Source organism: Emydura macquarii, unplaced genomic scaffold (assembly GCF_026122565.2).
Source record: "Emydura macquarii macquarii isolate MOO-44397 ecotype Brisbane River unplaced genomic scaffold, CSIRO-AGI_Emac_v2 contig_2897, whole genome shotgun sequence".
Classification (NCBI taxonomy): domain Eukaryota; kingdom Metazoa; phylum Chordata; order Testudines; family Chelidae; genus Emydura; species Emydura macquarii.
In genome coordinates this window covers 22,815,296-22,829,897 of record NW_027133034.1, presented here as the reverse complement: position 1 = coordinate 22,829,897, position 14,602 = coordinate 22,815,296, and the positions used below count along the sequence as shown (strand labels likewise).

General features: G+C 40.8%; 1 long non-coding RNA gene across 1 annotated transcript in view; it reads right to left on the bottom strand.

Moving 5' to 3' along the window:
• LOC137167035 (uncharacterized) overlaps positions 1-4,255 on the bottom strand; it is a 114,870-nt gene extending 110,615 nt beyond the window's left edge. The window contains exon 1 of the long non-coding RNA XR_010923936.1: positions 3,744-4,255. This is a non-coding gene — a long non-coding RNA (uncharacterized lncRNA). The remainder of the gene's footprint in view (positions 1-3,743) is intronic.
• Between the last annotated feature and the right edge of the window lie 10,347 nt (positions 4,256-14,602).

The window sequence follows — 14,602 nt, the reverse complement described above, 5'->3', positions numbered from 1 at the left end:
CTAAGATCTCTGGACCCTGTTTTCAAAGGGCAAGGGGGGATTGAATGTGATCATCATTTACATTTTTCTTCATTCTACTCACCATTTTAAGAATCTCAGCTTTCTGCAATACCAAATCAGCATCCACAAGATTTCCTGGACTGGAAGACCAAGTATAGTTTCAACTGCCCTGGGCTCTTAATAAAGAAAACATATAGGGCAAGAAGGTCTAAATATGGTGACAACAAATTCTAAAGTTACAAGACAGATGATGTGCAGAATAAATTGAAGGTTCACAAAATCCAGACTGCATAATGGATGAGGTTGGGGTAGGAGAGGGGGATTGAAGAGATATCTAGACCATGTTCTGCAGCACTAGAATAGAGATTTTCTTTGGCATCATCTTTTACTGGTCACTCAGACAAATTCATCCCTTGTGAATTAATATTACATAGAGCCAACGGAGGCCAAGGAACATGGCTGGTCTGGGACAAGGAAAGCTGGAAGAGAAGGAGCAGAAAGGATCAGGTTTTGCGAGGGACAGAAGTAGAACGGTCTTTTGTCACTCGAGGACACACTGCTCAGAGCCCAGAACAGAACCCAGCCTTCCCAAGTCTCAGTAATCTTCTGCTGTCAGCAAAAAAGCTTGAAACCCACTAATAAGATATGTGCCTCATCTCAGCCCCATGGCTGGGCATTATGGAGGATGAGAAACTAATATTGCTATCAATTGCATCATCAGCTCAAGTGACAGATATATGTGGTGGAACTAAGACTTCTAACCCTGATGGTGAAATAGGTGGCAGTCAATAGAGTTCCACATGATGGGCATCCTGTTATTTTCCGCTAGCTTAAAAAACAAACAAACAAACAAACAAAAAAACCACCTAGCAAACAACGTAAAAAAAAATTAAATTAGGATATTAAGGTTGCAAAGTCAAGCATTTAAAAGTTAGGAAATGTCAGAATTAAGGCTGCCCTTGTGAGTATACACCCTGATACAGTATTTAATGGCATGATCACATCCTATTTTTTCCATAGGATCCGTCTCATTCAGTATACTATAAATGTTACATAGTCACATGCAGTATATACAACTTTTAAGCCCACACAGCACTGGACCAGCTCCTGAATCACTCCTGAAACAACTGGCATCTCTCTAAACAGGACTGTGATACTGTATGAAACATGAGTGACCATTTAATATTATTAATACCCTCAATGACAACATTGCAATGAATCTTATAAGATAGGTCATGTAAGGCATCAATGGAAAAGTTAGGGTTTGCTAACTATGATAAGCCGAGAGAGAGAGAGATCTTCTTTGTATTGTAAGTTATGAATGTGTATGATATATCTGTATCTACGATTTGTGCTGTGCTACTGGGTGACACCCACAGGCAGATTAGCATCAGCACTATCCAGCCTGCTTGATGGCCCATCAAGGACAATCAGTTATTCAATGGCCCAGACAGAGAAGCTCACCAATATTGCTGAGAATCTGACATATATGGACTTTAAAGTCATATGTGTATATCTGATTGCTTTGATCATTTACCATCTCATCTGTTTCTTTTCTTTTGTAGTAAACCCTTAGTTTTAGATACTGAAGGATTGGCTGGCAGCGTGATGTTTTAGGTAAGATCCAAATTAATATTCATCTGGTAATGCGGCTAACCCTTTGGGGTCAGGAGAACTTTTTGGTAAAGTGCATAGGGTTGTAATAATGTGTCTCTTTACTGGACCTTGTTGCTGACTGGGAGCCAGAGACTGAAATGCAATAAAGGGGACTGTGTATATCTTTGGGAGAGGGAGGGCTTCTTGATAGCCAATGTGGAGAATCAGGAGCACTGTTTGTGACTGGTTGGTGAATCTAACTTTAATGTTAGCCACCAGTTTTGGGAGAATCTGCTCTCCTTTTTGCAGCCCTCTCTGACCTTGGCATTTTCAGGTGACCTACCCTATGGCACATCAGGTCACAGGGACTGTGGGGCAATTTCTGAACAAACAATATACTCATCCATCAAAAAGCTTTTGATTTAAAAAAAAGTTACTAATGCATGCCTACAATGCAAATACATAGACGGATGTGTCATTCTTGGGAGAAAAGAAAAATCGGCATTAATCAGAGATAACGTACCTCATGATCTTTTTGTTTATTCCATAAAAGATGAATGAAAAGGCATGGCTTCTTTGTGAATCCCGGTAAAAGGTAAATTTGATTATCCAGTGACATATGTATGTGTCTTTACGGAGAGGCTATATCTAATGAGCCTGTTCCTGGCCTTAGCAGATTGTGCAATGGAGGATGAAGTTCCTGCGCTTAGGGAACACAAGATCTCCTTGCTCCTACTGCCCTCAGGTCACAAGAGAATCAAAGGAGGCAGTACTATGCTCCCACATGCATTATATATGTATTGAGTAGCACAACCCGTTCCATATTCACCAAGAGGCTCCACGAAGGACTGTGCCTTCAGACTCTCTCAAAGTACTGTTGTGCCATACCATCCTCTACTCAGGGTGGGTTGTGTACAAAATATACAACCTGACCCCTCTATCTTATGGCACTATATGTTGTTTAAAACACCGAATATTAAAGAGCATTCACCTCAGATAAGAGAAAAATTTATTGGCTCTAACCAAATTAAGTAAGATTGCTTTGAGGGCATATGGAACATATGAAAGCAAGCAAAACTCATTGAAGTCACCATTATTTTCCTGGTTTAACAAGTACCTTGAAAAATAAGTGGTATCATTTTACCAAATAGTTACACTCCCTGCAGGAGTGAGGAACTGCCAAGACAGATTCTAAACTGAACAATACCAGTCTTCAAAATGAGTTATATAGAACCGTTACAGAGAACGATGTTGATAAATACCCTTACACACAGGGAGTAGCGAGTGGTATTCAGTAAAGATGACAGGCATGTCTAACAGATTTAAAAGAATATGAAGCAAAACAGCACAGATTATTTTGACACTAATAACATTTAATGAGTCATAAAATTCAGCCTGAAAAATTATTTGTTCGGATCCGATTCACAAATGCATGTTGACTGTGTACAATGTGTCACTCGTTATGCATTTACAATGCTGAAAGTAAAACAAGCCTGACTTTTTTGAGTCACATTATTCCTCCTTTCTAGTAGCTGGTAACAAAACTAAACAAAAGACAAAACATCTGCTTTATTGAACAAGTGACTTAAAAATTACTCATATCCTAAAACTCTTGCAGGTCAACCAATACATATTGAGTATTTGGGCTTGCCAGAAATTTTCCAACAAAGTGTTTTTGCATTGGAGTATGCTGACTCAACAAAAGCAAAAAGTTCTGTGGGAACATGTTGATTTCACTGACATCCTAAGAGATACATGCCTAGTTTCCTGCCAGCTCACCCACTCAGCTCCTCAGAAGCCCACCTGGCTAGCTGACAGGGATCTGGGAGCCTGAAAAACTTTGGGAGCCTGAACTCCCAAGCCCCCAACAGCCCAGACTGAGGCTTCTGGCTCCCTGGCAGTCCACAAGAGCCAGTGTTCCCAGACTCCCATTTCCTCAGCATCCTGGAAGCACTGAGAAGCCAGGCTACCAAGGCACTAGGCAGCTCAGGGAGCCTCAGAAATGTTTCCAAAAGGTCTGAAAAAAATTGTTGTTTTTGAACAAACTTTTGAAATTCCCAGTTCACTAGAAAAATTTCATTTGGCATTCCACTTCTGAGGGTTTCTTCTTCAATTTCAAAATCTCCTGTGTAAACAAGTCTACTCACCAGGGGGTGCCCCTCATGGCCCAGCTTGGCATTGCAGATCTCTCACTGGGCTAGTGCCACCTGCTGAGGGTAGATCCAGCACAGTGGCAGTTTCTTTGCCTGGTAACTCAGCCTTCCTTCAGCTGGGTCATCCTCTTTAGCCCATCCCTTCTGCAATCCATTGTCCCAAACTAAAAGTACAAAATTAACTTCAACAGAAACAAGTCCTTCCACCCAATCTGGGACTTTTTCTCAGTCTGTCTTCAGCTGAGCCTGTAGCCCCCTTGCTGGGCTTAGCAACCCTTCCTAGAGGCTTGTAATACCTTCTTCCTTTGAGCTGATAGAGGACCCCTACCCCTCCCTTGACTCTGGGTTCCAAACCAGTATCTTCTGCTGAACAGTTACATCTGCTTCTTTACCTTTGCAGTGGTTTGCCTTTGACCATTTTCTACCTCATCTCAAGTTTCTCCCCTGGGCCTCCCAGTGACTAGCTAGTCGGGTCTCTCCCAGGCCTCCCTGCCTAGCAAGCTCCTCCCACTCACTTTCCCACTGTAATCAGGGTCTCTCCCTACCTGTAAAGCTTTCTTTCTGGCTCTGAGCTTCCTACCTAGTTCTCACTGTAGCTGTTTCCCCAGCTGGGCTTTATTACCAATTAAGCCTGGCTCTTCAGGGTGAATTTCCTGATCCCTCTCACCTGGTGCTAATTCTGTAATCAGATTGGTTTAGCCCCAGGCTCTGCCACCTTGTTACATTGTGGAAATCTTTCACAGGCATTTTTCAAGCCTTAACATCAGTGTGGGCAGCTGATAGAATCTAACAGCTACCAGATAAAGGCTACCTTATGATCATCTGACTCTCATGGCCCTATCAAGCACTCCTTACTCCAGCAAAATGCATGAGGTGGCCCAAGGGAATTTTGTCTGAGTAAGGAGTGTGGAATAGGGGCCTCAAATGCAACAAAATCCCCAGTAAAAACCACATGAAAAACAAAACAGTCTGCATCCATTCTGAAACATAGATATCAAAAGTAAGGAGGGGTTGAATGAGGTTGAGAGGAAATGGGGTGAAATGTCCCTGTGCAAAGAGATTTTGGTGCCCCGCACTTTTATAGAACACTGATGTGGGGGGTGGGTGTTATGGTCTTGTGGGTGCAATTACAACAAATTCCATGACCAAAAATCAGGACTTTACAGGCTGAGATTGACATTTTAGGTAGGTTGGGCGTCTATGTAAAGCACTACAGCAAAGCAGGCTCCTCTCCTGCCTCTTTGCACCACAGAAACTGGCTCAGATTCTACTGGCAGTGTGTGCACCATGTGGTTTATTTGAGTTCCCTCCACCAACACCCTCACAGGCCTGTGCAACATCTATTTACAATATCCCCTATGCTTTAGGCTGTCATCTCAGGAGCCGAGAAGAGCAGAAGTTCCCTTTCCCTGAAGCTGCTGTGAAGATGCACTTAGCTAACCCTGTGCCCCTGTTCCTGTGCCTCTTTATCTTGCTAAGTTAATTGGCTCTTTATCTTACCCAACTCACCAGCCTGATTATCTAATAACCTCAGTTAGCTTTCTGGAGTTGGGGGGACACTAATTAGCATCCAAGTGCAAGCTTACAGGTTCACTTCCTCCACTCTGTCACACAACCCCTCCACTTACCAGGTTTCTCTTTCTCTGTGCCCTCCTTTCTTTAGAGACAGCGCTGGACAACTCCTGCTCATAGTGGCCCCCAGAGTGATAATGAATTCTCAACCCAAATGTGTCACATTTTGTGGGTGAGGGTTGCCTCCATTACTCTATTTCTGCCCCTGGGGCCTCACAACACAGGCAGCCTGTTTCCTCACTCGCTTTGTCCTCTCCTTCTTTAGTTTGGGGTAGGACCTATTGCTGTCCCTCCTTTTCCTTCTCCACAGGATTCCTCCTCCCACTGTTCTGGGGTGAAGACCTCTCTGATTTTTGCTGGCAAGCTAGAGATACTATTTTCCTCTACTTCATTTTCTAGGCTGACTTTTTCCTCCTTCCCCTTCCATTTTCCTCCTGGCTTGTGTCTAGGGTTCTCTGATTTTTCTATGTCCAGCCCCTTTGACCTATTTCTTGTGAGTTTTGTTTCCTGCTGAGAGGACTTGGGAACCCTATTTTTCTTTTAAGGGTAGGAGCTCCAGTCTGTCTCTATATCAAACTCCTCTCACTGTGGATGCATGCTAGTTTAAGCTCCTACCTGGCAACATCTAGCGGGGCCTCACCAAATCCCTTCAGACCAGTTAACATCCTGAAGCAGCATCCACCAGTCCCCTCTGATGCCTCCTCCCCGCCTTTACAGGGATGGTAGGTGTTTTCTTTTTCTACCCATCTCTCATAGTCGTAGTCCACTCACAAAATTCCGCGAACCCACATTTCATAAGAGGGCAGTCCCACTTTATATGCCCCAGCCACTCACACCGATAGCAAACCACTCCCCAGTTCTTTAAAGAAATTCTCATCTTCTTTTTCTTTTCAAGTTTCCTAGGTGTGGCAAAATTACCCTCCTCCTTCGCCGCAGCAGGTCCCTGAAGTGGCTGGACTTTTTTCCTGGGAAAGTCCACGTCCACAAACTCTTCTGTAAGTTTTACCACTTCCTCTATGGTAGGTGGCCGATGCTTCACACCCAAATGTGTGCATTTTTGAGGCAGCTCTGAAATTTCTCTAATGTTATATTTATCATTTCCCCCACACTCAAGGTGTCTGGCCTTAGCCAACAAGTTGCCCAGTCTGTTAATTTTTGTGCAAATGCCTTATGTCACACACTTCCAGTCTATCTAATGGCTTTACATTTCTGTCTGTGTTTTTTTGACAGAAAGGCCAACCCTGTCCAGGGTAGCTGCCTTTACCCCACCATAATTCTGGACCTGTTCTTTCCTCAGGGCCATATAGGCTGCCTGGGCTTCCTGTAACAAATAGAGAGCCATTCAGAGAGCCCATGATTTCTTATTCCATCTGGCTCCCATCACTACCCTCTCAAAATTTAGTCAAGATGTACTGGGCCCATCTTACGCAGGCTAACCCTATGCTCTTCCCTGATGTAGAACTCATCACTCTGTAGCAGTTGCTGTTGCACCTGTGCCTGTTCTTTTATGAAATCCTACAGGCTCCTCTGCGGCTCTGCCACCCACGCAAGGAGGGATTGCCTTTCCATCCACTGGGACTCCTGGAACAAATGCATGGTCTTTTGCATTCCTTTTTGTTGCTCCACCCACCATTGCAGAGTTTATGCCATTGCCCGAATGCTGACTCCTTGCATCAGCTTACCCCATCTGGTCCTGTGACACCACAGATGAGGGAATCACTAGCTTGGACTAGCCCACATGTGAAGCAGGGTGGGCTCCTCTGCTCCTGCCTCTTTGCACCACAGAAACTGGCTCAGACTCTACTGGTAGCATATCCACCATGTCATTTATTTGAGTTCCCGCTACCAACCCTTACAGACCCATGCTATTTACTATATCCCTTATGCTTTCGGGCTTCTCCTCAAGACCTAAAAGGAACAGAGGGCTCCCTTCCCTGAAGCATCCATGAGAGTGGTCTCAGCTAACCCTCTTCCTCTCCCCTTGGCACTTAGTTCCCCCAGAGAAAGCTGAATAAAGTAATTAGATAATCAGGCTAGTGTGCTGGATGAGATAAAAAGCCAGTTAGCCCATTGACCGGGAAGAATAAAGAGACATAGAAACTAACTGGTGTCCGAGTAATCAGAGTGCAGGCTTACTTCTTCACTCAATGAACTCCATCACAAGCACCTTGGTAGTATTTCCAGGGATAACACAATACCACATCACTTGGATAGGGCTACATGTATTTGATTTGGGAGTACCAATGGATAGTGACAAAAAGCAGCTAGGCCCAGTGCATAATCTAACTCTTGCTAAAATCCAAAAGCAATGAGACAGCATTTCTCTTTCAATTATATTTAATTATTTTTACTGAGTGCAGATGTCTCTTCTGAATATATCAGTACAATTCTTTCTGCCAGAGGGAAAGCAAAGTCACATCTTCTCCAGTCTGCACCTCCCCAATGAGGTATTGTTCTCCCTATAGGTCCACTATATTAGTAGCTCATGTGAAATGCAGATGCTAATTCACATTACTCCCTGAACCATTTCACTTTTCTGTTGCTGAAAGAGGGTTCTGTGGGTTTACACTCAAATGATATGCAAAGATTTGCACACCCTCTTCCACGATGTCCCTGCCGATAGTATTAGTTTATTTCTAATTGCTAGTTTATTTCCTACTTGTTAAAAATGCAAGGCACATGTACAAAATCAGAGTGCACAAAGTTTATTGGGCACATCGGAAAGTGTATCACCTGGGAGCTGTTATTTCTTGCAGCCCCATTAATAAGTGTTAATATCTGTCCTCATTCTTCATCTGAAAGGTTTAAACTGCAAATCATTTTCCCCATTTCACTTTTATGTGCCTGATGTTGCAAGATGCAGTCCCTGCAGGCAGAGCATAGGAAGGAGGTGTAAGATTTGACGCTATCATTTTGGCTCAGACTTACATCTCTAAGGGAAAGCAACTACCCTCTTTACTCAAAGGACATTTGCAAGCAATGCTGGATTTGTAAATGCAGATGCTCTCAGAAAGTCACTATTATGGATGATATATTGTCTGTCTCTATTTCATTAATGAATTTGAAACCATCTGGCCTTACACTGAACACCAGTGTAAATTAGGAGTCATGCTACTGGCGTCAGTGGATATGATTCTCCACTACCTTGCACCTGTGAAGTAATTTATACCTGCATGTGTGTGAGACAATACCAGTCTGAGTGGCACACACACACGTAAATGATTATGCAAGGTGTGATGCAGTTGGGAAGTAGGCCTGGCATTGTTAAATCCATTTTAACTGAAATCAGAATTAGGCCCATTGTTTTGATATTAATCACTCATCTTTGACAAGTGCCGAGAACCCAGAACTTCCTGAATTCAGTAGGATTTGTTGGCGCTCATTTCTCAGGAAAAGGACTATACCCATTTAGCATCCTTCTTCACTTCAACAAACTGCCGTCAACCTGCCATAAAGATCACTCCATCACAGAGCACTAGAGAAGTCTGCTATAAGGATCTTATATTGTTCCACATCTAAAACCAATGTGAAATCTCATCTTGCTAGCCACTGTGTAACTTTGATGGAGCTGAAAGAAGTGGAGATTGTATCTATCCTCTGAGACTGTGAGGAGGGAGTGATATCAACCAGAACCAACTAGAATGGTGCTCCACATGCTCTCTCTGCTTTCCCCTCCCTCTCCTACTTGCCTTTAGCATGTGAAGGGGGCTGCTTCTTTCTCTTTCTTAATATTAAGAAAAATTGTATTCTCTACATTTATTCTTCTCCAAGTTCTGTTTCCCAAGACCCTAAAAAAAAAAACCTTTTATTTTACTTATTTCCATTCAGTCGCAGGCAAGAAAAAATGTTTCCAGTTTCTTGACTGCTTGTAATTTTCAGACAAGCCCATGGTCTGATCTGTTAACTTACCCTCTATAGTGTTGCCTTGATTTGCTTCACTTAGTAGAAAATTGATTTTTAAAAATGTATTCAGAGTACAGCACAGATGATGCAGGTCTGCCAGTTTCTGTCTGATTTTAATGTGGCTCTGGCAGAGCGCAGAGGTCAGCTTATCCAATTGCACTACCAGGACCTCAGTTTGAATATGGCTTTCAGATAATATACGTAGAAGCACTGCAGACTCTGAACCAAACTGGTGGATTTTTTAATAAAAAATACTGGACAATTGGACCTCATGGATACAACGGTGTGAATAAGTGATTTTTCAGTCTACTGGCTGTTCAAAAAAAAAAAAAATTTCCAATCAACCCAACACCACTTTTTTTTTTCAAGAATTTTGAAAATTGAAAAGTCAGACAAGAATTTCATTTTAGGTCATCCAAAAGGTTTTTGAGTTAAACAAACTAAACATTTTGTTTCAAATTCTGGTTTTTTGTTTTTTGTTTTGGTAATAATGGCAAAGGGCTATATTTACAAGGGGACTTAGGCACAATTGACAGTCACAACATGGCAGAGTAGGTTACACCCAACAGTCCACTGATTCTGGTAATCAGCTGACATGTGGGAGACCCAGCTTTGAACCCCACTTTGGAGCAGGAACTTAAACCCACATCTCCCCCTTGCTAGGTAAGTGCTGTAACCACTGAGCTTTATTCTATATTCTATTCTATTCTAGGGTAGTTGTCACTCATCCTCTCCTGTTGAAGCAGTTCTACTTTGTATAATAATTAAATATTTATTGTTACAGGGAGTGGACACCCAGGGACTTGCTCCACCTAAGCAAGTGCCCTAACCATCAGGCCACAGAGTCAATTTTAATAACAACATGGAAGCCAGTAGCACCTAACTCCCGTTTGTGAATCTAGCCCCAAAATTAAAATGGTTCATTTCAGAAATGTTGAAACCAACAATTTTGACATTTCTCATTTTTTCCCATTTTTTCCTCCAATCAGAACAAACAGTGAAAATTGACATGAAGTTGCTCAATGTTTTTGGTCAACTCCAATCTGCATTTTTCATTTTAGAAAATTTCACACAAAAACAAAAATTCATCAAGTTCTACCATGGATTATGTTGTTGGCTCTGTCCCTGACCTTCTGTATGACTCTGAGCAAGTCACTTTAATCTCCTTGTATTCTGTCCCTCAGTTTCCCCTTCTGTCCAAAGGGGATCAAATGTTTCCTTTGCAAAGTGCTTTGAGATCTACAGATGGAAAGTATGATATGAGACCTAGATATTAATTATTACTATTACATTTAAAATTCAAACAATTAAGAATCTTTCAATTACCCAGCAATATCTTGCAACAAATGACAAAAAACTAGCAATAAATTTAGGTCCAAAATTGTTCTGTTTCACCCATGCCGAGTATCTTCTTCTTCAATGGCCTCTTTAACATCTTGTTTTTCTTATGGTTATCCTCCATCACTGATGTCTATTCAGGCCTCCACTATGGACAATGTCCCATATTTTAATATACTAAACTTATTTATATTTTAGCAAGGGGCACTTTTGAGAATAACTATCTTTTGGGGATAGAATTGCCTCTATTGACTTGTGTTACTTTATCTGGACATTTTAAACTAGTGTGATGGAGTATTAAGTAAAGATCATATGTTGGGAGTCTATAAATTAGTGATCCCAGGACTCATACTGGGAGCAGGAAGACAAGCCAGCAAATTATGGTGCATAATAAAGATCTGTATGTGGTTTTTTTCATTCTCCAGCTTCTGTCAAGGAAAACTCTATTGAACCCTAATCCTGCAAACATTTACTCTGAAACATACAACCTGATCCAAACCCCATGGAAATCAATAGTCCCAGAGATTGACAGATGCTAACAAATGAAGGAAACAATAGACATTATCTGTTTATAGACACAACACATGGTTTGACACAAATGGAACAACTCTAGTTAGTGAAAAATATATATTCTGTATATTTTGCTAGGATGTAACAGATTGCTGCTATTTGTTATTTTAAATAAACTACGCTACAATGGAAAATGAATGCGTCAAAGGAATTGGAAAATACGAATAATTTTTACTTTAGGCTCCCTGCTAAATTTTCTGTAGTTAACTGGAAAAAAAAAAAGATACATAGATCAAAAAACTCTTATTCAATTTGAATTCACTGTTTTTCAGAAGAAAATACAGTGTAAGCATAGTTCATATCAGAACATAACTCACAGCAAAATAAAAACCTACCTTCAGGCCACACAATGAAACAAACAGGAAAAATGGATACACTATAGGTCACCTCACATGACAGACCATATCATAAAGTACTATGTCCAATGTCCATGCATAGCATATAGATCCTTATATCAGAAGAATGCATCGCAAAACAGACTGTAAGACCACTGTAGTTTAGAGCAAAGGAATGATGCAGCAATATATTTCATGATGAAGTTTGCACTCCCTTCTTCATCAAATTATATTTTTGATCAACCAAAGAATTTATTTTATAAATGAGAACCCTAATTTATGTTATTTTTTTCTAAACCTGTGTCTTCTGGTGGGTTGTTCCATTAACTCCAATCTAAAATGTACTTTTTCTAATTGTTATATGCAAATGTATAAATAAGATTATACCATGGTAAACAAACTTATTAAAAACCAACAAAATATAATATACCCACAAGTATTTATTTAATAAAATGGCAAGTTACATTTGTTTCATCAGCTAATATCCACAAAGGTGTATATGCCATAGAGCCCCAAATCTGCATACATTTTCAAACAAGTAATCCTGCAGTTGCTATATAAAAGAAAATAAAAATGAGGGTTGACTTGACATTTGACCCTGATCTTACAAGGACATATATGTATATTCTGTGCCCAACAACCCACAAAAAAGAAGATTAAAAATTCCAAATAAGAGTTAGGTATTATTATTATTACATTTCAAATGCAAAGAATTAAGACCCTTTCCATTACTCTGCAGTGTCTTGCAACAAATGATAAAAACAGATGGTAAAACTGCATTTGACAGTCATTTACAATGGCCTCATAGGAACCACTGCAGCCACCAAGAATAGCTGGACTGCCACAGTGGTCTGACCACACTCCTTCTCCTGGCTTACATCCCCATTATGCCCCATATGCTAAGGCTGCAAGAGTGGCAGAATAGAACTAACTACACTGGATCTGCAATGTCTGGGAAAGCATTTACACTAGGGCTCCTCCATGGTAAATAAATCTGCTGCCTTTATGTGACCGGAGCTGTGTGAAAGGGTGTCCCATAGGATGACAGAAATTGGGCACAGACGGTTGATAGGGTGTGTAAGTCTTTAGAGTATGCTAAAGAAAAGAAATGCTAGGAAGAGTATAACTTCTACTACATTATGACAGCAGTTTGTACATTGTCTATGGCTACAGCAGCAGACTAAAGATCAAGATAAGATTAAATGAAGGTTATGTGTACTCACACAGGCAGTAAAGCTAAAGATTTCTTCAGTTAGCCCAGTCCCTTTTCATACTAATGTTATACTGTTCAGGGTAGTCAGTTTAACTAGGCAAATAGACTAACTGTCATTATTCTCAATAATAATAATGACTCTCAGGCCTACTGCCATAACTGGTGTAGTTAGAACTTTCTTCTGAGAACAGTTTAATTTTTGAATTGCTTCCCCTTTGCTAAATCCTATGCTGATGCAAACAACATGCCAATGGGATACCTTTTTCTCTGCAGATTCTCTAATGCATTAACTCTAATTCGTAAACCATTTGGAATGCTGTTTGCCAAAACAAAAACAACTTTTTGCTGTCCCTGATGACGTCTTGTGGTAACAAGGAGCCCTCTAGGGCATACAAGAGTTAAAAAGAAAAATCTAAATTCTAAATGCACTTTAAACATTATCTGAATGATTTATAGAATGTATATATTGAGGTAAGATTCAGCCCAGGGAAGGGGAACAACCTACAGATTTGGGTTGAAATTAAGGATGAGGTTTCTTGCAAAGGATGGTCAAATAAAAACTGTCATAAACTTCCTGTACCCTCAATATATTATGTACCGAGCTTCTGGCTTCAAGATCACTACCAAAACCCACAATAAATGATTCACAAAAGCTCATGTCCCTTGTACTCTCTCACAACAGAGCAATTCCCTCCAGCTGAGCCTCTATTGACTGAGCTCAGTGGCAAACTTTTCAATGAGGGTAGACACTTTTAGTAGCTCCCTTCTGAACACTGCATGGGGACTACTTTGACTTTGACTACTTGCAGTAAATGTGCCCAATGGCCTGTGATGGGATGTTAGATGGAGTGGGTTCTGAGTTACTACAGAGAATTCTTTCTGAGTGTCTGGCTGGTGAGTCTTGCCCACATGCTCGGGGTTTAACTGATCACCATATTTGGGGTTGGGAAGGAATTTTCCCCCAGGGCAGATTGGCATAGGGCCCTGGGGGTTTTTCGCCTTCCTGGGTAGCATGGGACACAGGTCACTTGCTAGTGGATTCTGTACCTTAACGTCTTTAAATCATTATCTGAGGACTTCAGTAACTCAGTAATGGGTTAGGGTCTATTACAGAAGTGCGTGGGTGAAGTTCTATGGCCTGCATTGTGCAGGACGTCAGACTAGATGACCATAATGGTCCCTTCTGACTTTATAATCTATAAGTCTATACACTTCAGCACATTATGCACTGATAGAAAAATTATTCTGTGGTAATTATCAGAGTGACAAGTGTGCGTTCTTAGGGGGTTCAGAAAATCTTTGCTATGTTTTTTCTCTCACCCTATAAATGTGAGAGAGACACAGTAAGGTATACAAGAATTCAGAGAGAACCAATAACCATATAAGGGCAAATCCTGCTATTATTATTCAGTAAAAAATTCCATTGAACTCATTCCATCGTTGTTATTATTTATTTATCATTTTTTTACAGTTGTACATGTCCCCTGATTTTACGATCTAATTTTAGGTGTGATAGGATGAGTGGGACTAATAAACAGTAAGAAGCAGATGGGATGAGAAAGGACAAGCAATGATATTACACGATTAGATCATTTGGATCAAAAGTAATTGAAAATAGAATAGTAATTCATAGACTCACTTCATATGGGTATCAAAGAAAACATGAGTCTTAAAGGGGTGATTTGAATGAAGAGAGATTAGTGACTTTGCAGGTCACAGAGAGGGAATTAGTTGACAGCTTCCTGAAGAAGAACTACAAAGTTCTGAATTTGACCGATAGCATACAATTTGATGGGGTCAAGGAAATTCAAGTATTACACTGTGATGAGAGTGAACTACTGGCAATTATACATGAATAATTTCTGATTCTATTCCTTGACAAAATAACATTACCACCTCATAATAATGATTTGATTCCTGGC